The sequence below is a fragment of the Onychomys torridus genome, chromosome 3 (assembly GCF_903995425.1).
Source record: "Onychomys torridus chromosome 3, mOncTor1.1, whole genome shotgun sequence".
NCBI lineage: Eukaryota > Metazoa > Chordata > Mammalia > Rodentia > Cricetidae > Onychomys > Onychomys torridus.
Genome location: NC_050445.1, coordinates 41,241,853 through 41,268,508, shown reverse-complemented (window position 1 = coordinate 41,268,508; position 26,656 = coordinate 41,241,853). Strand labels below are relative to the sequence as shown.

The window sequence follows — 26,656 nt, the reverse complement described above, 5'->3', positions numbered from 1 at the left end:
GGAACTGAGAAAACAGTGGTCCAGGTAGGGGACCAGACAAGCAGATGAAGGCCAGAGTTTAATGGGACAGAAGTCCTGGACAGGAGAAGGATGGTGGATAGATGTCCACACCATGTCGATTTGGTACACATCCTGCTGGTAAATAACCATAGAGGGATCCAGAAAGCCAGATCACCACACACAGCCATTGCTTCAACCATTTGGCTGCACTTGAATCTGAAAGCATTAAGCTGCTTTGCTGCAGGAGGGCTCTCGTACAGAGGCTGATGGATGGTATTGAAGGAAAGACTACAGTATCATTTTTGGAGGGGACAGGACCCTCAGTGTCACAGTTCCCCAGATGTCCCTTGACCAGTGTCCCCAAATATGTTGCCAGGAAGTGCGTGTAGAGTAGAAAAGGTAGGTTCCCTCATAGCTGAGAGAATCCCTCGTTGGGTAGGAGCAGGAAGAAGGCATACCATTTCTTCAGCACATTCTTGTATCATCTCCTGTGTTGTATCTCTTGGATCATCACAATCCAGCCCAGTGGAGGGCTGTGATGGTTAATCTTCATTACCAACTTGGCCGGATTTAGTAGCACCCAGGAAATATGCCACTGGGTGTGACTTGAGGGTGTTTTTAGACAGGTTTAACTAAGAGATAAGACAGACACATCCTGAATCTGTCTGGACCTGTCCCAAGAACTGGGTCCCAGACAGAACAAAAAGAAGGGAAGAAGACAGCATCTGCAGTCTCTCTACTTCCTGACTCGTGGCCCCTCCCTCTGCTATATCTTCCCTACTGGGATAGACTGTATTTCTTCAAACTGTGGGCCAAAATAAGCTCCCCCGCTCCCCTAAATTGCTTTTGTCAGAACAAGGAAAAAGTAATTAAAAGAAGCGGACTCCTGGTCTCATTGTACAGTCAAGGACATTCTGGCTCAGGGAGAGAAAGCCACTTGGGGAGGCTGAGCCACACAGCTTCCCAGGCACCAGATGGGGCGCGTCTATTCCAAATCTTGTTCTTAGTCTGGCTCCTGCCTGAGAGAGACAGCTAAGTTTGTTTGTCCCTGTGGATAATGAGCTTCCTCTGTGGTCAAGAGGAAGCTACCAGGTGATGTGTGAAAGCCCATTCCTTCCTTTACCAGAGGGAAAGGTGAGCTCTGGACACAGGGACAGGCAGACAGGAACCTTGGGACCTAAGTCACATGTTTCTCTGCTAATAGTGAGCAGAGGTGAGCCACCTTGGAGTGTAATGAAACAGAAACCCTTGGGAACTCTTCATTAGGTTCCTGAGAGCCTCCTGAAAAAGAGGAAGGCAGGGGTCAGTTCAATGCCTGGCCTCACTCCCCACCTACCTGCGCGCTGCTGGCCTTTTGCCTCAGCAGAGCTCTGGTTCAGCGGCCACCTCCCCTCCCCGACTTGGAGAGAGACTGAGTCAAGGGCTCAGACTGGGTAGCGCAGACATCAAGAATCTTTGAGGTCAGGGCTCCCTCTTAGACAGCCTGCTCCTTCATCGCCGGCTTGCTTGTCCTAGGAGGAGAGTCTGAAGCAAGTGGCACTCAGAGAACTCTGTCACTTCTTGGCCCAAAAGATTCTGGAACTTACGACAGCAACCAGGTCCCCAGAATTTCACAAATCAGTCGACCTTCTAAGAGGAGGCTCCCTCTTAGACCACACACCCGAGTGCCCAGCCCATCCTCCGCCCAGGGTTGGGGCAGACCTCAGGCAGGAGGATGGATCCTTGCGGGATTTCCTCCACCAACAGGGGGTGGGGCACAGCTGGAGGAGAAAGGGCAGGGTGTCCCTGCTTCCGGGAGGAGCATCTCACGCTCTGGCCCCAGGGCTACGCTGGACCCTGGGGTGGAAGGAAAGTGGGCGGACCAGCCTGCGGTGCTGAGTCGCGGGTGGTGGGAGGAAGGTAGTCCTTCAAACCCAGTAGGACGTTATATCCTGACTCGAACCTGTCCTGGGCACCTGGACTCTGGAGCACACAACAGCAGGTCCTTGAAAGAGCTTAAACGCGGGACCCACCCATCCGAGGGTAGACAGACCCAGATGTGGCGCGCACCCGTGTGTGTCCATGGGTGTCTGCGCGTGCAAGGCGAGAGGGTCTCGGCGTCCCCGGCACTCTCCCCCCACCCCCTCTCTCTGGGATTCTATAATTTGCCTTCCTTTGTTCTCAAAATAGTAAGCGAGCGCTGCCAGCACTGCTCTCGGGAGGGGTGGGGGCTGCTGCGCGCTCGCTCTCGCGCAGAGTTAGCTGCAGGGTTACAAACAGTCTCTCCTGCTCCCCCGGCCTGAATTAATGTGTTACTATTTCGGGCGAGCCAGTGTTTCCAGGGGAAACCTAATGACGCAATGACGTCAATGCAGGTCAGCAGCAGACTCTCCGGGAGGGCGGGCGGGCTCCCGGCTTTCAGGCTCCGCGCAGTCTGCGGGCGGGAGGGTGCCGGCGAGGTGGTGAGGGCGGCAGGTGCGGGGGCGCAGCAACCCTGGCCAAGCCCAGAGACCGGAGGACACCCCCTCCCAGAGCTCTAACACAGGCAACTTCCCACTGCCGGTGACGGAGTTTCTCCGTTGCCCACGGACATCCAGGAGGCGCTGTGGAGGGCAAGCAGGGTAACCCCCACTCCTAACCCACATCTATCCAAGGGGAGCCAGAGGAGCCAGCAGGTCCGGACTCGCTGAGGGGGCTCCACGCGGGGCCTCCCACGCACAGGTACGCGCTGGTCCTCTGGGTGTCTTTAGTTCGGGAGGGAGACACACTCTCCTCTACTGTCCTGGCACCATAAATGGGCGTTTAGGGAAAGAAGAAGGGGTGTCTTAGGAGGTACCCTTGCGGTCCGTCCGTCGCACCTCCTCGTTGTGGGCCCAAGAGCCGACGGCTCCACGTCAGCATCTTCCCTGGTCTCAGGCTAGAGATTAGGGTTTCCTTACTGGTTGTGCCTCCCTTGGGGTCACCATCTGAGGCCCAGACACAAAGCGGGAGGGACGTCCAGGCCACACTGGGCCCGGGTGATGCTGGAGAGGTACTTTGGTGGCCTGGTGGGAACCAGTGCTGGTGTTTAGAGAGAGTGAACAGAAGTGCTTGGATGTATTTTGTGTGTCCATACAGTGTGTGTGCACCTACTCCTAGGGATCTATGTGCAAATGTGTTTGTGCCACCCGTGTGCATGGATGGGAACGCCTTGTGTATCCTTCCTAGCCTTGCATTAGTGGCATTTTCCCTGAGTGCAGGAGGTCTGAGAGAAGCTCAGGGCTCTTTCCCTGCTGGTCCCCAACGACGACGGTTGGCTTGAGACTGCACTTGCTCTCCAGAGGACCCTGGCCCTCTTTGCCCAAGCTGACCACAGCTTCAGACGGCCGCATACTTCTCAAAGCTCAACCCATCTTCTTGCCCCAACTCGTTCGTGCGCTTCCTTTGAGGATAAGGAGCAGAAGGGGATCGAGAGGGAATCCCTTTATACCCGCCCCCTCTAACTTGTAGCTGAAGCGCAACCTACTAGGGGGCTCCTCCTTTTAGGCCGCTGCTCTCCGATTTCAGCACCGTGGCGTGGACAGCTCCAGGCCCGCTCCTGCCTCTTCCTCTCTCTGCCAACTCAGGGAGTCAGGCCTGGAAGTGAGCAACCCCTGGCCTTAGCCTACCCCTCCCATCCCGGGCCTTCTCAGTTTCTAACTAGCTCCAGAACCCGGTTCTAGATCTTTCTCCCAGCCCCTCAACATACACACCACACAGGAGTCTTCTGTGTCAGGTACCCAGGAACTCCAGGCTACCTTCAAGGGATAGGTGATTCTAAAGAGACACTGCTCTGCCACAAGCTCTCCTTTCCTGATTCAGTTCGTTAACTGAATAAAGAGATTTTCCCTCCCTAAAAGGTAAGCCAGCCTTCTGAAAGCAGAAGGGTGGGAATGGGGAGCCCTTAAGACACGCCCCTCCACTCTCACATCCCCCCTTTGTCTCTTTTTCTAATCCAGGCCTCCTTGGGTCTGAGATCTGGGGTGGATTCACCCCTCACCAGTGGTCAGAGGGTTCAGATGATGTCATGGCTCAGGAGCTCCGTATGGAATAATACTTGAAGAGGCTCTTATAAAGAAGCATGTGTCCTGGGCTTCCCAGAAAGACTCCAGGAATACGTGTGTGTGTGTGTGTGTGTGTGTGTGTGTGTGTGTGTGTGTGTGTGTGTGTGAGAGAGAGAGAGAGAGAGAGAGACAGAGAGAGACAGAGAGAGAGAGAGAGAGAGAGAGACAGAGTTCTATGCAGTTCACACTCACTAGGTTGTGAGCACTCAGCAAGCTGGAGACAGCAGCACACACAGCCCAGCCCAAGAGGAGTCCAGGTTAAAGGATAAAGCAGCTGTGCCTGCAGCTCACATCATCCTGGGTGTCAGGACCAGCAAGGTGCTGTGATATCATCCCAGACACACCTTCCTCTGCAGGAGTTTCCCTTGTCATCCCAGCTCCCCCAGGAAGAGCTGGAAGAGCCTGTGGGATATCCCAGTCGGCCCAGGGAGGAGCAGAAGAAAGCAGGGAGAGGTCACTTCTTTCCCTCCATTCTACCCTGTTTCAGAGGCGAACAGAGTCCCTTCCACTCTGAAGCCTGAGCTTCAGACAGTTCTCTTCATTAGAAATTCTCTGGGCAGCAGGGATTAGGCCAACATTGTCAGATCTGACCCAGGGCAGAGCCAGGTGTTGACATTGTTCTGCCAAGGTCAGCAGCACCAGAGGAGGTCTGGCCTTGGGGAGGTGGTCACCCCTCTGCAGAAGCTCTGGGGCCTGAAGCAGGCACACAGGCTGTCAGCAGGAAATGGCCTTTCTTCTGAAACAGCCATTGTTCTGTTTGCTGCTGAGCTACCAGGTAGAGGCAAAGAAAAGGCCCCCTGACTGGGAACAAGGAAGGGGGTGACAGCCATCCTAGTCCAGGGGCTCTTCCTTTTCACACCCCAGCTCCTACGAAATCCTCAGTGTTCCTTCAGGTTCCAAGAGGTACAGGGAAATGGCTGTTCTCCAAAATGAATTCACTTCATATCAGAAAAGCCATGTGTGACCAGGTGAAAGAGGTGGCGGTGTGGACACGCATGCCAACAGTTAGATGTGCCCTCTATGAAAGGTCAATGAATTCCCCAGAGTCTTCCAGCCAAAACTCACTCTTGTAGGAGTACTGAGCTACTGTCATCTACCTAGCCCCATTTCTGGTCATTTGCCAAGTTTCCTTGGCTCCCTGGCTTCCCTCCATGTTCAGTTGGGTAACATCTGGCTACAGCCTCAGGGAAGAGTGGCCGTACTCAAGCAGGTACAAGGAGGAGTATCCTGTGACACAAGCAGAGCAGGGACCTCCAGGAGGAGTCAGGGGAGGTGACTGGGCCTTGCTGCGCTGGAAGCCAGCACATGGTATTACACTGGATGTCAGCGGGAACCCTGTGGCTCCCCAGCCAGATTGCAGGCATGACGAGCTAGAGTAGCTTCGGGTCCTCATGGCCGGGTGCTCTAGAGGAAGCTGAACTGATAGAACACTGGTGCCAGCATAGGCCTCAAATGCTCCCTTCAGCCCCAGGCTGATGCTTAAAACAGTCTTCACAGTGAACCTCAGGTTCTTCATCTGCGTGAGGGGGAGTAGTGACACCCACAGCCTGAGAGTGGCTTGTTCTGAGGGCGCCTGGACAACATTGTGTTAGCCTCTGAGATCTGGCTGGGAGATCTGGTTCGTTTATTCACAAAAGGCCTGAGATCCTGACAGGCTGGAACACCTCTGGTGCATAAGGAAGGTGGATCCAGGTCATGGTAACTTTTCTACTAACTGGTGAAGATCTCTTTTCACCAGAGTCTCAACCTGTCCTGTAGAGAGAAGCTTGGGTCCCAGTGATCAGAAACCAGACATCTCCTCCCCGGCCTGTGTCAGAGAGCTTCCATGGAGGCATGGATAAGGAACAGCTAGCTTCAGGTTGGCCAAAGCCACCCCAACCCAACCCTTGGACCTATCTTACATTTCCAGCTCTCTAAACAATGGATGGGACAAGGGGTTCCACAGCAGCATGGCAGTGGTCCTAAAGTTTGTTCTTGGGGCCAAGAAGCTTGGGTTTCCTCACTTGGAGGACTGCAGACAAGCCTGACCACCAACCACACCATCTTCCAGCTAGAGCCCTGAGCCCAAGGCACTGAGCCAAGGCCCAAGTGACCAGGGTCAAGGTCTTCCTTGTCTACATCCCTAAGTTCTTCCATGATGCACAAGTCTCATGTGTGGAGAGCCTTTGGATTTAGGGGATCTACAGTCCTGTGACATCCCTTAGCCACTCTACTAAGAGTGAAGTTGGCTGGAAGAGCTTCATTTCAGCATAGAAAGGCAGTGCTCATACACAATGCTTCTGCTTCCCCCAGAGCAGCGGTTCTCAGTCTGTGGGTTGCCACCCCTTTGGGGTTGAATGTCCCTTTCACAGGGGTCATCTAAGACCTTAGGAAAACACGGACATTACAGTTCATAACAGTAGCAAAATTGCAGTTATGAAGTAGTAACGAAAATAGTTTTATGGTTTCAGGGGAGTGGTGTCACTACAACATGAGGAACTGTATTAAAGGGTCTAAGCATTAGGAAGGTTGAGAATCACTGCCTCGGAGGCTACAAGTTCAAGGCCGACACAGACACTGGAAGAGCAGTTGTGAGACTCACTCTGTCTCATCTCTCCTGCCTGTGTAACTTTGGACTAGTCATTTCATTCCCAGCATGAAAATGGATGAAGCATCTATCAATGTCCTTTGTGGGGCCATCGTATGGTGAGATGTGGTGAAGACAAGCACGTCATGGGGACATGTTGAATTAGTCTCTCCATCAGATGTATTTGACAGTAGGGTGTTAGTTACTTAATTCACAGCCTGGAGTTGACAGACAGTACATGCCATGTAGGACCACATGAGGAATGCGCTCAGAGCTACATCCAGGGCTGAGTAAACTGGAAGGGGTCTGTGAGATGCAGGCTGCATGGTGACAACACGGTGAGTGTCTATAGGAGGATTCGGTGCATTGTTCAGATCACCTCATTGACTGATGGGGAAAGACTTTTGGGCTGAGGACCAAAGTAATGAGCCTTTGACTTGGCTGGGAGGGGAACTGGCCAGATGGGGAATGTTTCCCACAGGGTGGGGACATGTCTGGAGAGAGCAGGGAAGCCCACGGTTGTTAGGATTTTCTGGGACTTAGATGTCAAAGCTGCACTTGAAATTTTCAGCTTTCAAATGTAATGCTTTAGGCTATGTGTTCAGTTTCATTCACCCTCATGAAATCCCTTCAAGAGGGTTACATTTCTTTTCTTTTCCTTCCTTCTGTTCTTTCTTTCTTCCCTTCCTTCCTCCCTCCCTCTTTCTATCTCTGTCTCTCTTTTTCTTTCTTTCTTCCTTCCTTCCTTCCTTCCTTCCTTCCTTCCTTCCTTTCTTTCTTTCTTTCATTGTTTCTTTCTTTTTTGGTTTTTCAAGACAGAGTTTCTCTGTGTAGCTTTGGTGCCTGTCCTGGAACTCACTCTGTAGACCAGGCTGGCCTCAAACTCACAGAGATCCGCCTGCCTCTGCCTCCTGAGTGCTGGGATTAAAGGCGTGTGCCACCACCACCCAGCCGGTTACGTTTCTTCTGAGGACACTGGGGCTAAGTATGAGACGTGATCACCCAGGTTGAGCTATGGCCCAGATCTCCTGATGCGCATGTGCTCTCTCTGCAATGTCTGCACTGACTTCTCAAGGCAGGCACAGTGAGAAACACAGTCTCAAGATGTCCCAGAATTCTCTGCAGCTTTTCTTTGATTATAGTTGAGATGCCATGATAGAGGATCTAAGGCACTTTTGACTCATCTCTGCTTCCAGGTCATGGAGCTGGTGAATTGATTTACATAGTAAGGCATCAGAACTTCAATTGTGAAGGCCAGGGTGGGTTCAAGAGCATACTACAGAGATGACTGCGTTGTGAGGAGAACTGGGTTCCAGCCAACCTCAGTCTCTCCCTTGCTGTGTGGCTTTGGGCAGACTTACTCTTCTCTGGGCTCAGACTTCTCAGCAGTAACCACAGGAAGATGGATACGCATGGAGTGTCTCCTACTTTGATGGTGTTGTGAATCTTTAATAACTCTAATCTGTGGAGTAAAAAGCCCCATCTATAGAGAAAGTGGATTCCAGTAGAGGTGTGGTCCTGTTGGGTCTGGAAGAGTCACATTGACTCAGTCCTTTGTAGTGAATAAACGATGACATGGTAGATGTGTGAGCTGAGGCCTACCCCAGCCCAGCCTGGCCTGCCTCAAGGAAGTGACTGGACTTGGCTGGCCAAGGTTAGTTTCCAGAAACTCCTCTGGGGACAGAAAAGTAGGAGCTACTTTTCCATCTTGGTTTCAGACCGCTGAAACTTTGTGCTCCAACTTAGTTCAGGTAGCAGGCTCACCCTGGGCTCTTCCCTGTGAGCCTGGGCACTTGCTGTGGCATTTAGTTCTTTCTTTTCCTTCCTGTGGGATGTAACAGATAAACACCACTGAAGTTTTCATTTCAGATAAATGCACCTTTAAAAAAAAAAAAAGTCTTGATAGTCCCTGTGCATCCGGGACTCTCCCTCTTCTGTCCCTAGCCCCTGTTCCTTGAGGTTCACGGTTTCCTGCTGCCTACAGGTACATGAGTACTAACAAAACGAAAACATAACAGTGACAGCTGCTGGTGAAGCCAGCATCGAAACCCACATACCCAGGAGCAGTGAGCCAGGTTTGAACTGAAGGCCTTTGTGCTTGTTCTGTGATCCACCTTCCCATCTGTGTGGATGTTCAGAGACAGTGCTTGAGGATGGAGGCTGCTGAAGACTTGCAGGCTCATTGCCCAGGTCAGGTGGCTGCCCTGCACCCTGTGCTGCCAGCGGTGGATGAGCCTCGGCTGTGTGTGGGTTGAAGAGCCCGCCGTGTGTACGGCCTCTAGGCTGAGGCCAGCCTGCTTTCAAAGGCTTGTGTTTGATTCCACCTCTCAGTCTGAGGCAAATCCCTGTCCTTGTGACTCCCCTTTGGTGGCCTGGCTGCTAACAAACCATCTGCTCCCTGGCTGGTCTTCCAGCTGTGAGTTTATGAAAACGAGAGACCTCTCCTGCAGGCAGGCAGTCTGGCTGGCTGAACTCAAGGGGTTGCAACTTATTAGTGAGGTGAAGACAGGCTCCTGTGTGGACACTTCCACACTCCAATGGGGTCTTGATGACTTCCAGGGAAATCAGCTCAAATTAAGGTAGAGTGAAAGGTTGTGTAGTTTGACCTTCACAGGATTAACTCCTCCACCTTTAACACAGCACTTAACAGGAGAAGGGAGGGGGGAAGAAGGGCTCAAGGCAGGCGTCATACCCATACTTTCTCTGCATTTGTGACCCCCTCACCCCTGCCTATATCTATGGCTATTCCTTGGAAGCACAGCCTGGAGACAATGGCTTCCACCCTAGAGGGGGATATTGGGAAACTCACCTAGGGAACTTAAAGGATGCTCAGGTCCACCCCAGAGGTCCTGATTTATTTAATAAGGGTCAGGTATCAACAGTTTGTAAAAAAGCTCCCCGGGCAATTCTAATGAGCCTCTAGGACTGAGGATCCTCCATGACTGAAAGATAGCCCAGGCCAGCGTCTTCCAGACCTCATTGACTCCCTCCTCTAGACGTTCTTATTAATTAATTATTTTTTGGTTTGTTTCTTGAGACAGATTCTCAAGTATCTCAGGCTGGCTTCAAAATTTGCTATGTAGCTAAGAATGACCTTAAACTCCTGATCTTCCTCCCTGTATGGTATGAGCGCTAGGGCTTACATGCTACCAGCATATTCTACTATATTCAATTTTGTTCATTGCTGGGGATCAAACCTAGGGCTTTATGCAAGCGCTGTACCAAGTGAGCTATCTTCTTAGTGTGGTATAATCAGTAAGAATATTAGAATTTAGAAAGCTCTCTGGGTGACCCTGTTCAGCAAAGTTTGAAAGTACTGTCCTGGGATCGGACCTTGTTCCTCTCAGTGCAGTCAGAAAGCTAGCAGCATTGAGCTGGAGGTGGTGGCACACGCCTTTAATCCCAGCACTCAGAAGGCAGAGGTAAGCAGATCTTTGTGAGTTTGGGGCCAGCCTGGTCTACAAATCGAGGTCCAGGACAGCTATAGCTGTTACACAGAGAAACCCTGTCTTCAAATCCCCTCCCCTGAAAAGCCAGCAGCATTAAGAGGCCCAGCAGCCTGTGGAAACACAGAGTTTCAGGCCCACCCTGGCCTACTGAATTAGCATCACATTTTAGCAAGAATTCCAAGTAATCTGCATCCGTCTTAAAAATTGGTGGCTTAATAAGGCCTTTGCTTGGTGTGACCAATGTAGACCTTTAATTCCAGCATGCAATAGGCAAAATCAAGAGGATCTCTGTGAGTTTGAAGCCGTCTTGGTCTACAATAGTGAGTTTCAGACCAGCCAGAGCTACGCAGTGAGACCCTGCCTCAAAACAAACAAATAAATAAATCGATAAATAAATTAATTAATTTTTTAAAAATCCTATAGAATGAAAAGGCAGATGTAGGCTTTTCATTAATTTGGTCATTCTGTTGATAATCCTTGAGCACTTGCTACCTGCTGGTTCCATGCTGGGCACCACTTATTCAAAGAGGAATAGGGTATGAAGTGGGCACGTAGCTGTCACTTATAACACAAAGATGGTAGCACTATTTGCAGAAGCTTGAAGAGATTCCTGCATGAGAATACACGAGATGTGCCCTTCTCTGACCTGGGAGCAAAGGACTCCTGTATCATCTGATGCAGGCGGGTTAAGGAGGCTCAGGATGACTGCAGGAGAGATGGACAGGACAGGCTGGCTTATAAGGGTGTGCTAGACCCTTCAGAAGAATCATGGCTTTAGCTGTGCACAATGCAAAGCCCATGGAAGTTTCTGGTAAGAGAAAGGGGGCTGTCATTTGTTCCCTGAGGTGGAGAAATCCAGAAAAGTCCATGAAGGCCCAGTGAGGAAGTGGAAGCTTGAGAGGTGGTTCTGTTAGAGGAACCCCTGGGTTTAGGAGCTGGTGGCATCTTGGGGATAATCCACAGAAGCTGAGTAAGACTTACAGGACTGTAGTGCTGACCCAGGTGGCACCACTCAGTGAGATAAAGGCGTGTGACGCTGAGCAGCCGATTGTGTGTTTGGGTCCAGAACCAAGGAAGGAAGTTGAAGTATGTGGATCTGAGAGGCCACGGTGTTCAGGGGCTGTTGAAACTAGGGGAACAAGAAGTCAGAATTTAGAGAAAGGGGGATCCACAGCACTCTGAAATGCACTGTGTACAGGGAAAAAGACAGGAGAGGAAAAGAGGAAGGAGCAGGGGAAGGGAGCCAAGGAACACATCATGAGAGAACAGGTCAGAAAAGGGAAACAAAACCAGAGACTCCTGGTGTGCACCGAGTGCCTAATTTGTGGAATCAAGTGCTGCAGAGACTTTAAGTGGGAGATGAAGGCTGGAAGCAGGAGTTAATGGGGAAACCATTAGTGCCCCGGATGGATGCAATCGTGGAGAGAGAGCAGATCACAACAGAAGAAGGTTCTGATGAAGATGCAGGTGTGGGTGTTGCTTCGATGTGGCTGGGAAGAGGGGACAATGAAACAGTTGTTTCACAGAGAGGCAAGACGTAGAGGGCTTTGTTTCCTGTTTGGGTGAGAGGAAATGAGACAGTTTCTGAGCAGAGTGGATGAGTCAAAACTGGTGAAGGGTGAGGAGGGAGAGAAGGGAACTGCTAGTCATTCTGAGGACAGAGAGAGTGCATCTCAGAGAGGAGACATGTTAAAGTGGTACTCATCATGTCCCCTGTATGCCTCGGGGAGAGACTCACTCACCTGTCAACCAAGGGAATAGTGGGCTAAGGCTCCTGGGAGCAGGATGCGGGTGGGGGTTGGTGGGCCCCTTCTGCTGTGGCCCCAATAGCCTGCAGTATGTTACCTTGTTTCCAGCGATAGAGGCTCAGGAAATAAGGACTGTGAAGGTGACTCATTTTCTTCAGGTTGGGGAACTGCCAAAAAAAAGAGCAAGAAGAGAGGGCATTAGGAGCTGGAGGAGAACACTACTGATGCATGGATGCCATCGTCTAATGAAGGTCAAATGCAGGGGCAGTCACAGCCTGTCAGTAAGCCTCCCTCACAAAGGTGAAGAATACTGGGGCTGCTGGTTCCTTGACTGTGTGGATGGAGCTGTTTGGAGAAAGGGAAGCCTTTCAGGGTCCGCTAGCTGCAACCGCTGCCCTGTTCCATACTTGCGGCTGCCTCTAGGGACAGGAGACCTCTGCTTTTACCTCTGGTGATTTGCTCTTCAGCCTAGGGAAAATCTCAAGATCTCAGGGTTGGAGGGAGCCTTAGTAGTCATTTTTAGTCCAGTGGCTCTCAAGCAGCAGTGACCCCTGGAGGCATTCTGAAATAAGTAGTGACTTTGGCCATCGTAATGATTAGAGGCATGCTATTGACATTCAGAAAGAGGCCAGGCATGACTGGCTGTGTGCAGTGCACAAAACAGGCTTGCACAGACAGCCTTGATGGCTCCCTTGTCTGTCACAGCTTTCACACAATTTCCCAAGCAGTGAAACACTATTCACAATAGTCTGTGAGTGGAGTTTACACATTAACACCCTTGAGCCCTCTAGAGTCGTCTCTGTATGTAAGTTGAGAAGACATTATACTTCTACAGGTTGAAATATGCTCTGTCATTATGAGTTATAAACTAAGTCATTTTAAATTTGTTTATCAATTAGGGAGATTTTGATTTTTTTCAAATTCTTATTTTATTTCAGGATAACAACTATTATCAAAGGTTTGCTATAAAAGAGGATGCTCAATTTTGGTAGAGTTGCAAGAGGACCCAGCCCAATTTTTCAACCAGTGAGCTGAGTTCCCTCTAGGGTAACTCTCCTTGCTGCCTGTTTGAACAGCTTCAGGGTGGGAATTCATAACCTGCCCAAGCACTCTGCTCCATTGCCAGGGAGCTAGTGTTTATAAATGATTGAACAGAACCTGCCATTCAGTACCTTCTGTGGATGACAGTCCTGGGTGTGTCTTCAAGGCTTCATAGGAAGTGACAGTTCTCCAGGAGAGCTTCCTGATATTCATGGATGCCACTGGCTCCACACACTTCCACCGTCCATCCCCAGTATTTCTGTCCAGACAGACTCTTCTCTACATTACCTGATTTGGGTGCCCCTGTTCTACGGGCCAATCTAGATACTGTGCTTAGTAAGAGTGAGGGGTTCAGAGACACTGGATAATTGAGTTCAATGGACACTTTACAGACTCTTGACCATTGTATGCCACCCACTGCACCAAGGTCTGGAAGCAAAGAGATGATGGAGAAACATCTCTTTTCTCCAGGAGCTCAGCTGGGAGTGAAATCCCACAAAACAGCAAGTTAGTGCACAACTCCATCTCCTCGCCCTCCTCAGGCTGCTCTGAGTTAGAGGGAGTCCCGTTATGTGAAGGGGAAAATCGTTGCTGTGAAAGGATGGAGAAAGGCCATGCTCAGAGGGAAGCTTCCATCAAAGTCTACAATACCAAAAGCAGGGGCAGTATAAGGTGGCCCTGTTGAAGGGTGACCAGCATCAGCTTAGAACACCCGGAGAAGGAGTGTGGGAGGGAAGGTCTCCTTGGAGAACCCGATGGGAGGTGGTCTGCAAAAGGGTCTGGGGGAGGGGGGAGAAGCACACTTGAAAGTCCACTGTGTTATAATCCACAGCCTTATTACCCAAACTATTTTCATTCAGAGTTCTGTCCTTTGGTCAGAGGATTAGAAGTTTCTTCTTGGGACAACCAAGGGTCCCTAAATATGGCAAATGGCTCTCAGCCAAATTTAGCTATTGAAAAAACCTCATGAACATGTGTACAGATTTCAAATAACCCATGTCCAATTTTTAAATATTTAAGTGTATGTGTGCATGCCTGAGCATATGTATGTGCACCGCATGTGCGTAGGAGGCCTCAGAGCTCAGAAGGGGACATTGGATCCCCTGGAACTGGAGTTAGAAGCTGCTGTGAGTTGCCATGTGGATCCTGGGAACCATAACTCAGAGCTTCTGCAAGAGCACTAGGCACTGTGAACCACCGAGCTGTCTCTCCCATACAATGTTTTATTTTTAAGTATATAAGTAGGCACTGGCCCATATGTTCTAACCCCAAGGGTAGCCTTCAGCAAGACTGAGGCTGAGAGAGAGAAAGAGAAAAAGAAGACCCGGAGGAAGTAGAAACAATGTGAAGAGCAGAAAGACCTAAAAACAAAGCAGCTCGTGTTTATATCCGCAGGGAGAGCGGAGAAAGGAAGACTCCAAGGAAGGAAATGAAAACATTTTTAAAATGGCTGCCAAGAGAAAAGATTCAGGAGAATCGAAGGAGAGGGAGGTAGCCCTCCCAGAGAGCAGGATTGTAAAAATCCAATAGACTTGCACACTGACGCTAAGGAGAACTCCCGGAAAGCAGGCTAACAAGACATATGGAAAAGATAACAGAGATGAAGAGAGAATCAATTGGGAAGGTTCATACCGGACTAATGGGCATCCCGGAAAGAGACAACAGGGAAAATTGAGAGGAAATGATCAAATAAATAATAGAGGAAAATTCTCAACCCTGAAGCTTGAGGCTCCTTAAAGAGCCTGCTGAGTCGATCCAGCAAAGAGTGAGCATCTATCTGCAGCAGTGTGTCAACCTCAAATTCTAGAGACGAAGAAAATAAGCAAAAAGGCGCTGAGAAAATATATAAAATTCCAATAAACCTTAAAAATGCCATGAGAAGTTTTCGTGACTCCAGAGTGCGACAGAACAGGCCTTTACAATTTAAAGCAAAAGCCATCTGACTTCAATAGCCAAAAAAATGATCACTAAGCTTTGAGCATACCAAAGGCATTTTTCAGCGGTGTAAGAACTCACCGACCTATTTTAAAAAGTTGTTAACAACACACTTCACGGCAGGCCTGCAGCACAGGCCTATAACTCCAGCTATTCTGGAGACTGAAGCAGGAGGGCAAGTTCAAAGCCAGCCTGGGGTCCAGGGTGAGTTCAAGGCCAGGCTAGGAAAGTTAGTGAGAGCCTGTCTCAAAGAGAAAAGGTGAAAAGAGGGCCCCAAGGGGTTAGCTCAGTGGTGGAGGGCTTACCCAGCATGCAGAGAAAAAAACTAAACCAGAATGGCAGACAAAAGCCCAGATTAGTGGCTCCACTCTGGAGAGCATCTGGAAGGAATCCCAGGATGCCCCAGCCTGAAGCTGTGCACACATCGGGGAGCTGCAACCCAATTTGGAGCCTTAGGACAGAGGAGTTACAAGGAGCTGTTCTGAAAAAAAGAGATACTCTGTAAAGCACAGAGGGGCCAGAGCAGCCGCTCAAAGGAGATCAAGACAAAAGTATCAGAAAGTCAATGAGAAATTCCAAAACTCTGCAAACACAAATGCTAGTTGGTCTCTACAGAAACAGAGGCCATGAGAGAGCCCTTTCTGGTCCTGGCTGGGGCGAGCTGTAGGTCAGCGAGGACTCTCGCTGTAAGGGGAGACGTTCCGTTCTAAGTCTTAGGATGCCTGGATCTGTCTAGTCAACCAACACAGTCTTAAATCTGCCACTGATGCACATGTGGATTTAAATGTAAGTTAGTTAGGTGCTGAAGAGATGGCTGAGTGTTAAGAGCAATGACTGCTCTTCCAGAAGACCCAGGTTCAATTCCCAGCAACCACATGGCAGCTCATAGCTGCCTGAAACTTCAGTCCTACAGGATCCAACAGTCTTTTCTATCCTCTGTGGGCAAAATAACAGTAATCTAAAATTTAAAGAAATGCAAATTTGATAAATGTATGTCAGGCTCTAGCTGACAGGCTGCATGATTGCGTGTGCAAGATGCTGTAGCCCTAGGCAGTGTGGCGACAGGAGGTGGGGTCAGCTTCTCAAAATGGACTTTTAACGCGAACAATAACAGGTCCAGCCTGTATTGTTTGCTCCCAGGGTCCGCGGAAGAGTCTACCAACCAGCTGAGGATTCTAATCTGAAGGATATCCAATGAATCTAAGCACACTGAGTTCTTTAGTCCGTTCTCTTTATTCTTCTATGGCGATTATATCTGCACACCTTCTTTTCTGCTCTTTTACTTAGCTCCTCTCGGTTCTCCTGCTCTCGGTCCTCCTCCTCTTCTCAGTCCTCCTCCTGCTCTCAGTCCTCCTGCTCTCGGAACTCCTGTTCTCAGTCCTCCTCTTCTCAGTCCTCCTCCTGCTCTCGGTCCTCCTGCTCTCAGTCCTCCTGTTCTCAGTCCTCCTGTTCTCAGTCCTCCTGCTCTCAGTCCTCCTGCTCTCAATCCTCCTGTTCTCAGTCCTCCTGTTCTCAGTCCTCCTGCTCTCAGTCCTCCTGCTCTCAGTCCTCCTGCTCTCAGTCCTCCTATTCTCAGTCCTCCTGTTCTCAGTCCTCCTGCTCTCAATCCTCCTGCTCTCAGTCCTCCTGTTCTCAGTCCTCCTGTTCTCAGTCCTCCTGTTCTCAGTCCTCCTGTTCTCAGTCCTCCTGTTCTCAGTCCTCCTGTTCTCAGTCCTCCTGCTCTCAGTCCTCCTGTTCTCAGTCCTCCTGTTCTCAGTCCTCCTGTTCTCAGTCCTCCTGTTCTCAGTCCTCCTGCTCTCAGTCCTCCTGTTCTCAGTCCTCCTGCTCTCAATCCTCCTGCTCTCAGTCCTCCTGCTCTCAGTCCTCCTGCTCTCAGTCCTCCTGCTCTCAGTCCTCCTGCTCTCAGTCCTCCTGTTCTCAGTCCTCCTGTTCTCAGTCCTCCTGCTCTCAATCCTCCTGCTCTCAGTCCTCCTGCTCTCAGTCCTCCTGCTCTCAGTCCTCCTGTTCTCAGTCCTCCTGTTCTCAGTCCTCCTGTTCTCAGTCCTCCTGCTCTCAGTCCTCCTGCTCTCAATCCTCCTGCTCTCAGTCCTCCTGCTCTCAGTCCTCCTGCTCTCAATCCTCCTCCTGTTCTCAGTCCTCCTGCTCTCAGTCCTCCTCCTGTTCTCAGTCCTCCTGTTCTCAGTCCTCCTGTTCTCAGTCCTCCTGCTCTCAGTCCTCCTGCTCTCAATCCTCCTCCTGTTCTCAGTCCTCCTGCTCTCAGTCCTCCTGTTCTCAGTCCTCCTGCTCTCAATCCTCCTGTTCTCAGTCCTCCTGCTCTCAGTCCTCCTGTTCTCAGTCCTCCTGCTCTCAGTCCTCCTGTTCTCAGTCCTCCTGCTCTCAATCCTCCTCCTGTTCTCAGTCCTCCTGCTCTCAGTCCTCCTGTTCTCAGTCCTCCTGTTCTCAGTCCTCCTGCTCTCAATCCTCCTCCTGTTCTCAGTCCTCCTGCTCTCAGTCCTCCTGTTCTCAGTCCTCCTGCTCTCAGTCCTCCTGTTCTCAGTCCTCCTGCTCTCAGTCCTCCTGCTCTCAGTCCTCCTGTTCTCAGTCCCCCTGTTCTCAGTCCTCCTGCTCTCAATCCTCCTCCTGTTCTCAGTCCTCCTGCTCTCAGTCCTCCTGTTCTCAGTCCTCCTGCTCTCAGTCCTCCTGCTCCCAGTCCTCCTGTTCTCAGTCCTCCTGCTGTTCTCTCATTGTTCTACCTAGTTCCTTCCGTCCTCATCTTTGTTCTTCTCCATCCATCCTCTTCTCCCAGTGCTCTCAGAGAACCAGTATATATACCCACACAGTAATTCTTTGGTAAAGCATTGTGAGGCTTGAAGTTTTCAGGGTCTTGGAGAGAGGTGATAAGGATCCACACATAAAACAATTAATTGTCAGCTTCCAATTACAACCCAAAAGGGGAGTGACTAGAGGTGAGTTCTCTGGTAGGGTCAACTAAAGGGTAAGGTCAATTAGGGAATTTATGTGCTCAAACTATAATCTAGAAATGGCTAGGTAGAATGTTAGGGGTCAGTAAGTCACAAGAAAGTCAACTGTCTTTGGCGCCACTTTTCCTGCTTGTCCCAACTGCAGCTGCTTTCTGGTAGGGAGGGGGACGTATGTTAGGTGCCTAAGCAACCTATGTCAGAGCGTGTAGTATTTGGTTAGTAACAGCACTTTCACTCAGTAATTGCTGAGGAGAAAATTTAGGAACAGCACTTGTCTGAGGAGGAATTAAAAGTTAATTTGCACAAGAAAGAAGCTTGGCATCTATCACCTGCCTGGCCTGGAGGCAATCTCCCTGGGTCAGTGGGAAGTAACTGCCTTAACTCAGTAACTAACAAATGGCTAAAACACCATCCCAGGAAAGTGAGCAGTAAATCTCTTAAGTTAGGGTCTTGTGTAAATAACCCGGGATGAAGGTAAGGGGTTGAGGATCTAATTGTTAGTGGTTCTTTTCTCTATCTGTGGGTGAGATGAGCTAATGTTGATCTATGTGCAGTTCTGTCCTTGGAAAAAGGCGTCTTTGCTGAAACACTTTTGTCTGGAGAATGGCTCTAGCCAGAATGGCCCTAGCTAATGAAAAATAAACGCAGCTGGGGACAGTTGTCCAATTACCCCAAATGTATAGGGAAAGTTGTGCCCGAGACTGAGATGCAATTGTGAGATTACATGTACACATTACATGGAAATGCATGTGAAATGGGGAGAATCATAGCTGTTATTCCACAAGAAGTTTACAACAAGAAACAGCCAGTTCATTCAAAGGCAGTAATTCTGTAATGCCTTGCGTGATGGTTTCATCTTAGTTCTGATAGGTTGACCTTCTGAACACTAGTTGTCATGGACTTTCACTACCAGTGGCTCTCAATAGACTTTGTTTCTGGAGTTTGACAACATACATGCCACATTTTTAATTTCATAAATGTGTGTATATGGTTGCATGTGTATGTATGTGTCTCTGTGTGTATGTGTGTATCTGTGTGTATGCACATATATGTATGTGTGCTCAAATGTGTATGCATGTATAAGTGTGTGTGCACATGTGTATGTATGCGTAGTTTGTGAGTCATTCATGTGTGTGCACATGTATATGCATGTGTGCATGTGTATATGTGCATGTGTAGTATGTATTTGCATGTGTGTGTATGTATGTGTGTGTCCCAGAAAAACTATGATTGGGTAGAAGGACCCTGTTAAGAACTTCTCCACATTGTGAACAAGGAGCCACCAACAAGGTGTGGTTGTTGAGACAGGATCTCACTATGTAGTCCTGCCTGTCATGGAACTCAATATGTAGACCAGGCTGGCCTCAGACTCACAGAGATCCTCCTGCTTTGCCTTCTAAGCACTAAGATTAAATGTGTGCACCACTGTGCCCAGCTTACCAATGAGTTTTAAGAAAAAAGGCAGTTAGGATTGAATTTCTGTTTTTGGAAAAATACCTTGGCCACAATAAATCTGGAAGCTGCTTCTAAGAGGCTCCGAAATCCAGAAGGAAAATCCTTTTGGTCTCTGCTCAAGTCAGGCAGGGATCATGGTCATGGCGGGAGGGAGGAGGTAGCACCATAAACCAAACACTTGAAGTAAAAATGAGACAAGACGTGAGTTGTTAGATGGGATGGACGAGGAAGAGGGAGGGTGCTTTTCTGGAGAAGTTGGGAGATGTGCAGCCCCCAGTGAAGGTCAGTGGTTGAGGTGAGTGGATCCTCTAGCAAGAAACCAGCAGGGCTGCGGAGGAGCCTGTGGGGTGCTCAGACTGCACACTCTGTGACGCTCTGGGAAAGGGCTGTGCTGCTGGAGCTGCGGGTATAAGGGGCCATCTGCCTGTGGGGGCGGGCTGAAGGAAGGGTCCAAAGAGCCTTCCATGGGCAGAGAAGCTGGACCAGGGGCAAAGGGTAAATCTGGATTTTAGCGTTTAAAAAGCAAGTTAAGCTAGAAACAGTAGGGCACATCTAAACCTCTCGAGGCAGGGGTAGGAAGATCCTGACTTGAGGCCAGCCTGAGTTGCATTGAGTGACCTTGTCTCAAAGTGGAATGAAATGATAAAACAGGACAGTCTAAGACTGCTGCCTGCAAAATAGAGAGCCTCTTTTCCGGACTCACCAGTCACTTTTAGCTGCCTGTAAAATAGAGAGCCTCTTTTCCGGACTCACCAGTCACTTTTATTTTCCTCTACTGTGAAATACCTATTTTGTGTTGTGATTCTTTTTCCATTTCTATTATTTATTTCAAACCAAACACATCAGCTAGCTTAATGATAAAACCATGGAAGGATTCCCACTGGATTAAGGAGCAGTTGGATGAAGTGGTAATTACAGCAGTTAAAATAAGAAGAAGAAATGAAGCGCCAGATCACAGAACAGGAAGCAAAATTGTATCTTTAGTGGAAAACGACCTGGTTGCATAAGTCGAAAATCCAAGAAAATGACAGGAAAAAATTACAGCTAGTAAGAATTCTATGAGATCGGTGATGCAAAATTAATATAGAAAATTAATATCATTCCTCAAACAACAAGAAGTCTAAAATTATAATGGAAAGGAAAAACTGATTGCAATAGCAATAAAGACACAAGAATCATATGAAGAATGTACAACATCACTGAGGATCACAGCAGAAGGAGCTACAAAATAGAAATGAAAAATATCATTCTTTACTTGGACATTGCTTATCCTAAGTATTACAATGGTGTTCATTCTTCTTAAATTATGCCCGATATTTAATTACCTGGGTATCTTTTATTCTTGGAATCAGACAGGTTTATTCTTTGAGAAAAAAAATAAACACTCACAGATATCCAGGAAATTCTCTTTAGTCACCTCAGAAGAGATCAGCTCAGCTATTTGTGAAAACATAATTAAAATAAAGAGGTACTGGAAAACATTCAGTCAGAGCAGTACAGCAGAAGTTCTCAGAAGAAGAACCAGATTAATAGAGGAATTTAGCATTTCCTGAAATGGCATCTCACACCAGAGAGATTAAGACAGGCTGTTCAGTATTTAAGGCTATAACAGCTGGGGATATATTTTGGAGAAAAAGTGACTCTTACTTCAATCTTTACATCAAAATCAAGGAAATACTTGAAAGTTAAAAGTGAAGCCACAAAAGCATTAGAAGAAAACATGAAACACTTTATACTTAGTATATGTGTGTACATAGTACATTGGCGTGTGTGTGTGTGTGTGTGTGTGTGTGTGTGTGTGTGTTGTTTGTGTTTTGAAGCAGGGTCTTACTCTGTAGCTAGGGCTGGCCTTGAACTAGTGGTAATTCTCCTACCTTAGCATCTCAAGTGCTGACATTACATGTGCCACCACACCTAGCACATTGTGAGCTCTCTCTCTCTCTCTCTCTCTCTCTCTCTCTCTCTCTCTCTCTCTCTCTCTCTCTCTCTCTCTCTCTCTCTCTCTCTCTTATACATATATATTCAGATATATATGAATAGCTATTTAAGAATAGCACGTGGATGGGTTGTAAGGTAACTCAGCAGGTAAAGGCACTTGTCATCAAGTCTGACAACCCGAGTTTGTGCTCTGTGACCCACATGGTGGAAGGAAAGAACTAACTCCTTTGTTGGTTCTCCATAGTCGACTTCATGTATATGTATCTGTTTTTCTGAGTTTGGCTTCTTTCTCTTAATATGATAATCTCCAGTTGTACTCTTCTCTTGCAAGGATGTTGAATTCCTTCTTCTTTAAGGCTGAAATAAATTCCATTGTGTATTGTGGTATGTGTTCCCAAAAATATTGTGCAGGCTAATAAACTAATCGGGGGTCAGAGAACAGGCTGGTTAAACATTCAGGCTTTGGAGCAATGCAGTTCAGCTGAGACATATTCGGATGAGGACTCAGAAGCATCCAGTCTGAGGAACCAGAATCAGCTGAGTTATGGCAACGTAGCTGTAGCTTGTTCTGTTTCTCTGATCTTCCAGCATTCATCCCAATAACTGGCCTCAGGTTTGATTTTATTAATAAGACCTGTTAAGATTCATGCTACGTCTACAGTGTATCTATGTCACACTGTCTTTAGCCAGTGTTCTGTTTTGGGATGTCTAGGATGGTTCCATAACTTAGCTATTGTGAATAGGGTTGCAGTAAACACGAGTGAGCAAACGTCTCTATGATAAGTTGACTTGAAGTCCTTTGGGATGGCTGGGTCAGGTGGAAGACCCAGGCTAACTTCCCATGACTGACCTAGTTTACATTCCCATCTGCAGTTCACATCCCTACCAGGGTCTGTTGTTATCTACTTCCTAAGTGGCTGCCTTTCTCAGTGGGGTGAGATGGAATCTCACATGGCTTTGTTTTGCATTTCTCTGATGGCGGGCAAGTTGACCACCTCCTCGGATGTGTTTCTCAGCCATTTGGACTTCCCCTTTTGAGGGCCGTCTATTCATTTCACTAGCCTATTTATTGGTTGGATTGTTTGATTTCCTTTGAAAAGCATGTTAAACACACAGTACATTGTCATTAAGTATATTCATAATGTTTTACAATAATCACCTGAACACTTTTTATCCTTTAAAATTTAAACTCTATGATCATTAAAAATAATCCTAGATATCAATTCCTTGTCTGGGTACAAATATTTTGTCAGATAAATAATTTCCATGTATTTTCTGGGTTCTCCTTTAACTATTGATAGCTCATTTTGATTTTTTTTTTTTTTTTGAGACAAGGTTTCATGTAGCCCAGAGTGGCCTCAAGCACTTGTACCCAAGGCTTGAACTTCTGATCCTCTTATATCACCACCTCTCAGATCCTGGGATTACAGGTATACAACATCATTCCTGGGATTTTGGTTTCTTGTTGTTGAGTTTAGTTTTGGGTTTTTTTTCTTCTTCTTTTTCTTTATATAGTCTAGCTAGTGAACAGAATAGAAAGCCACGATATAGACCTAGACAGCTACAACCACCCAGTTTTTGGCTACAATGACAGAAATATACATTGGAGTTTTTTGTTTGTTTTTGTTTTTTTTGTTTTTTAAATACAGTCTCCTCAACAAATGATACTGGGAAAAATAGATACTCACAGGTAGAAAAATGAAGCTAGATCCTCATCTCTCATCCTGCGCAAAAATTCATTCCAAATGGATCACAACCTTAATAGAAGACCTGAAAACCTGGGTCTGGAGAGACGCTTCAGCAGCTAAGAGCATTGTTGCTCTTGCAGAAGGCCTAATTTGGTCCTGTATCACCCACGTCACAGCAGCTTACAATCATCTGCAACTCCAGTTTCAGAGAATCTGAGGCTCTTTCGGCACTGCATACATGCGGTACGCAGGCATATATGCAGGCATACACATAAAATAATAAACAAATAAATTTCCCTCTTTAAAAGGTCTGAAACTCCTAGAGGAAAAATCAAGGAAAATGCTTCAAGATACAGGCACAGGCAAGGACATCCTCAGCTAGGACAACAGTCACTTGGGAAATAAGGCCTACGTCATCCTGTCTAATGTGTGGAAGCAACAGTGTTCTTCTAAGCCATCAGTCAACTAATTGAGGGGATTTTCTCAGTGTTTCAATGTTATAAGTAATATTATGCTAAACATACATGGGTAGACATCTAAGGGGACTTGTTCATCTACATCTATGAGAAAAATTCATAACAATTGAATTGAGTCAAAGCGTGATCGCATTTCAAAGGGTCCTGATGTGTATGGACAATTTGGCTAGAATATTTGGAACAGTTTTCTTCTGACCCCGTGTAAGAGGGGCTCCATTTCCTACATCTCTGAGCATTACCATTCTTCCTCATCTTCACCATTCCTTTCTTTATGCTATTATTTACTTCGTTTCATGTATGTGCTTGTGTGTACCCGAGTCTGCATGTAGAAGTCAGAAGACAGCTTCCACCATGTGGGTCCCAGGGATGGAACTCTGGTTGTGAGGGACAGCAGCAAGTACCTTTACCTGCTGAGTCAACTCACTGGCCCTTAATTAACGTTTCAGTCAGAGTACAAAGTAGCGTGTTCCGTTGTGACAATTTCATACATGTGTATCATTATGCTCTCTTCTTATTTACCCCAACCCTGTGGGCCTCCCTCATTCTTGCTCCCTCCCCTGGTCATTCCCTTCTCCCTAATCATAGTCCATCTTTCTCCTTTCGTGGCACAAATATTCAGTTACCCTCCATTGCTTCTTCTTCTTCCTCCTCTTATAGACATCTTCTTCCTTATAGATATCTCCCTCTCTTCTTCCTCCTCTTATAGTCCTCTTTCTATTTTCAGGGTGTGTGTGTGTGTGTGTGTGTGTGTGTGTGTGTGTGTGTGTGTGTGTTATGTGTTGTGTGTATGAATTTATTCTATATGAAAGAAAACAGGCAGTATTTATCTGTCCGAATCTGACTAATTTCAACATTTGCTATCCTCACAGACTGAAGATTAATTCTCATTTTAAAAATGGCATTTCTTTTATTATTATTAAGGCTGAAGATTTGTAGAAAATTATTGGGCTAGGGATGAAGCTCAGTGTGGAGCACTTGCCTGTTGTTTGTATGATAGTTTGAAGGTAATTGGCCCTCACAAGCTCATAGGGAGTGGCACTATTGGAAGATGTGGCTTTGTTGGAGTAGGTATGGCCTTGTTAGAGGAAGTGTGTCACTGTGGAGGCAGACTTGAAGTCTTATATATGTTTAAGCCACACCCAGTATTTCAGTTCACTTCCTATTGCCTGTGTATGATGTAGAACTCTCAGCTGCCTTTCCAGCATCATGTCTGGTGCAGATCACAACAATGATAGTGGATGGAACCTCTGAACTGTAAGCCACTCACTTAAATGTTTTCCTTCATAACAGTTACTTTGGTCGGGATGTTTCTTCATAGCAATAAAATCTCTAAGACAAGTTGGTACCAGGGTCTGGGGTATTGCTGTGATAGGCTGGACCATGTGTTTCTTTGGAGTAATATTGACTTTGATACTCTGGGTTAGGAAAACAGTGAAATGCTTTAAGCACTGCTTAATGGGCCAGACTAGCAGGAGCATGGAAGACAGTGGTGCTGAGAGTGATTTGAACTGTGGGGGATTGGCTCAGAAAGTTTCAGAGAAGAAGAATTTTAGTATGTTGCATAGAGATAATTCTTGTGATATTTTGGTGAAGAAAGTGGCTGCTTTTTGCTCTTGTCCAAAGAGTCTGCCTGAGGCTAAAGTGAAGAGTTTTGGATTAATTCTATTGGCAGAGGAAATCTCAAAGCAGCCAAGTATAGACTCTCTAATGTGGTTACTAATGTTCATGCGTTTAAAGATTTATAATAAAAAGGGGTAAGTAGAGAAAGGAAAAATACTAAATGTAAGAGAAAAGGAGCACCAGGAAGTGGAAAGGAGCTAAGTTCTGTGTTCAAGGAGATAAACAAAGAGATGAAATAAAGGGAGTGGTGACCTTGGGGCAAAACCTCACCCAGATAAATTTCAAACTTGTGAAAAGAAATTAAAGAAATGCTTAGAGCCAGGTGTGGTGGGGCACACTTTAATCCCAGCACTGGGAAGGCAGAGGCTGGCAGATCTCTGAGTTTGAGGCCAACCTGGTCTACAAAGCAAGTTCCAGGACAGCCAAGCTTAGGCAGTGAAGGAAACCATGGAAAACAGGAAGCTGGTGAAGATGTAATTGAACAAGGGGGGCATGATTCAGCCCTAGCAAGCAGCAGACTTGGCAGCTTCAGCCATGTGGTTCTGACTTTAAAGTCAAGGACAGAAGAAAGGGGTTATGGAATATTCCTCCAAGACTAAAGAAAGCTGCTGAGGCCAGGCATGTGTCAGGGGTGTCCCTGAATGGAGGCCCAGAGAAGCCATTGTGTGAAGCTGTGAAGGAGAAGCCTGGATTGCCTTGGAAACCCCAAGATGTTAGATATGCCAGAGCCATGGGATAACTGCCTAGGAGAGCTGCTAACAGGGAGTGGAAACAGCTCAAGAGAAAGAAGTGTGTTGCAGTCAACAAGGCTGAAAGGAGTTGGAAATGAAGAGTGTTTAGACATCAGACACGAAGACACAGAGAGTGGAGTTTGCCCAGCTTTTGGTCTTGCTTTGGTCCAGTATTTCCTCACTATGCTCCCTTCCTTACATTTTGGAGTGGTAATATATATCCTGTGCCATTATATGTTGGAAGTATATGATCTGTTTTATGAGGGCCATGGGCCATGAGTAGAATGTGGCAGTTTGAATGTAATTGGCCCCTATACTCTAACAGGAAATGGCACTATTGGGAGGTGTGGCTTTGTTGAAGTAGGTGTGGCCTTGTTGGAGGAAGTATGTCACTGTGGAGGCAGACTTTGAGGTCTCATATATGCTTGAGCCACACCCAGTATTTTAGTTCAGTTCCTGTTGCCTGTGTATGATGTAGAACTCTCAGCTGCCTCTCCAGTACCATATCTGCCTGCACACTGCCACATCCTACCATGATAACAGATAGAACCTCTGAACTGTAAGCTACCCAGTTAAAATCTTTATAAGAGTGGCTTTGGCTATGATGTCTCTTCACAGCAATAGAAACCTAACTAAGGCATTGTGAAAGGTCTGAGTTTGATCCCTACACACACACACACACACACACACACACACACACACACACACACACTAAGGATATTTGTCTTGATAGGTCATGTTGAAAATATTTTCCTAGCTAGGATTTGTAATCTGTATGATATTTGAAGTTTCAAGTACCTGTAATGAAGGCAGAATAGTGTAATAAAGTCTCACATCTCCACCACCTGGTAGCAATCATTATTAGTAGTCAGTTTTGTTTCATCTCTGCCCCCCACCCCAGCCTCCTTCTATTATTTTGAAGCAAATCCCAGACATCATATAATCTTTTCCTGCAAATATTTTTTTTTCTGAAAACATTTCTGTTGTG

At 47.4% G+C, this 26,656-nt stretch overlaps 1 protein-coding gene across 3 annotated transcripts in view; it reads left to right on the top strand.

The window, feature by feature from the left end:
* The first annotated feature begins 2,400 nt into the window (after positions 1 to 2,400).
* LOC118579140 overlaps positions 2,401 to 26,656 on the top strand; it is a 47,025-nt gene continuing 22,769 nt past the window's right edge. For all 3 annotated transcript variants that reach the window (XR_004944441.1, XR_004944440.1, XM_036180251.1), the window contains exon 1: positions 2,401 to 2,700. The gene's annotated coding sequence lies outside the window, so the exon portion shown is untranslated. The remainder of the gene's footprint in view (positions 2,701 to 26,656) is intronic.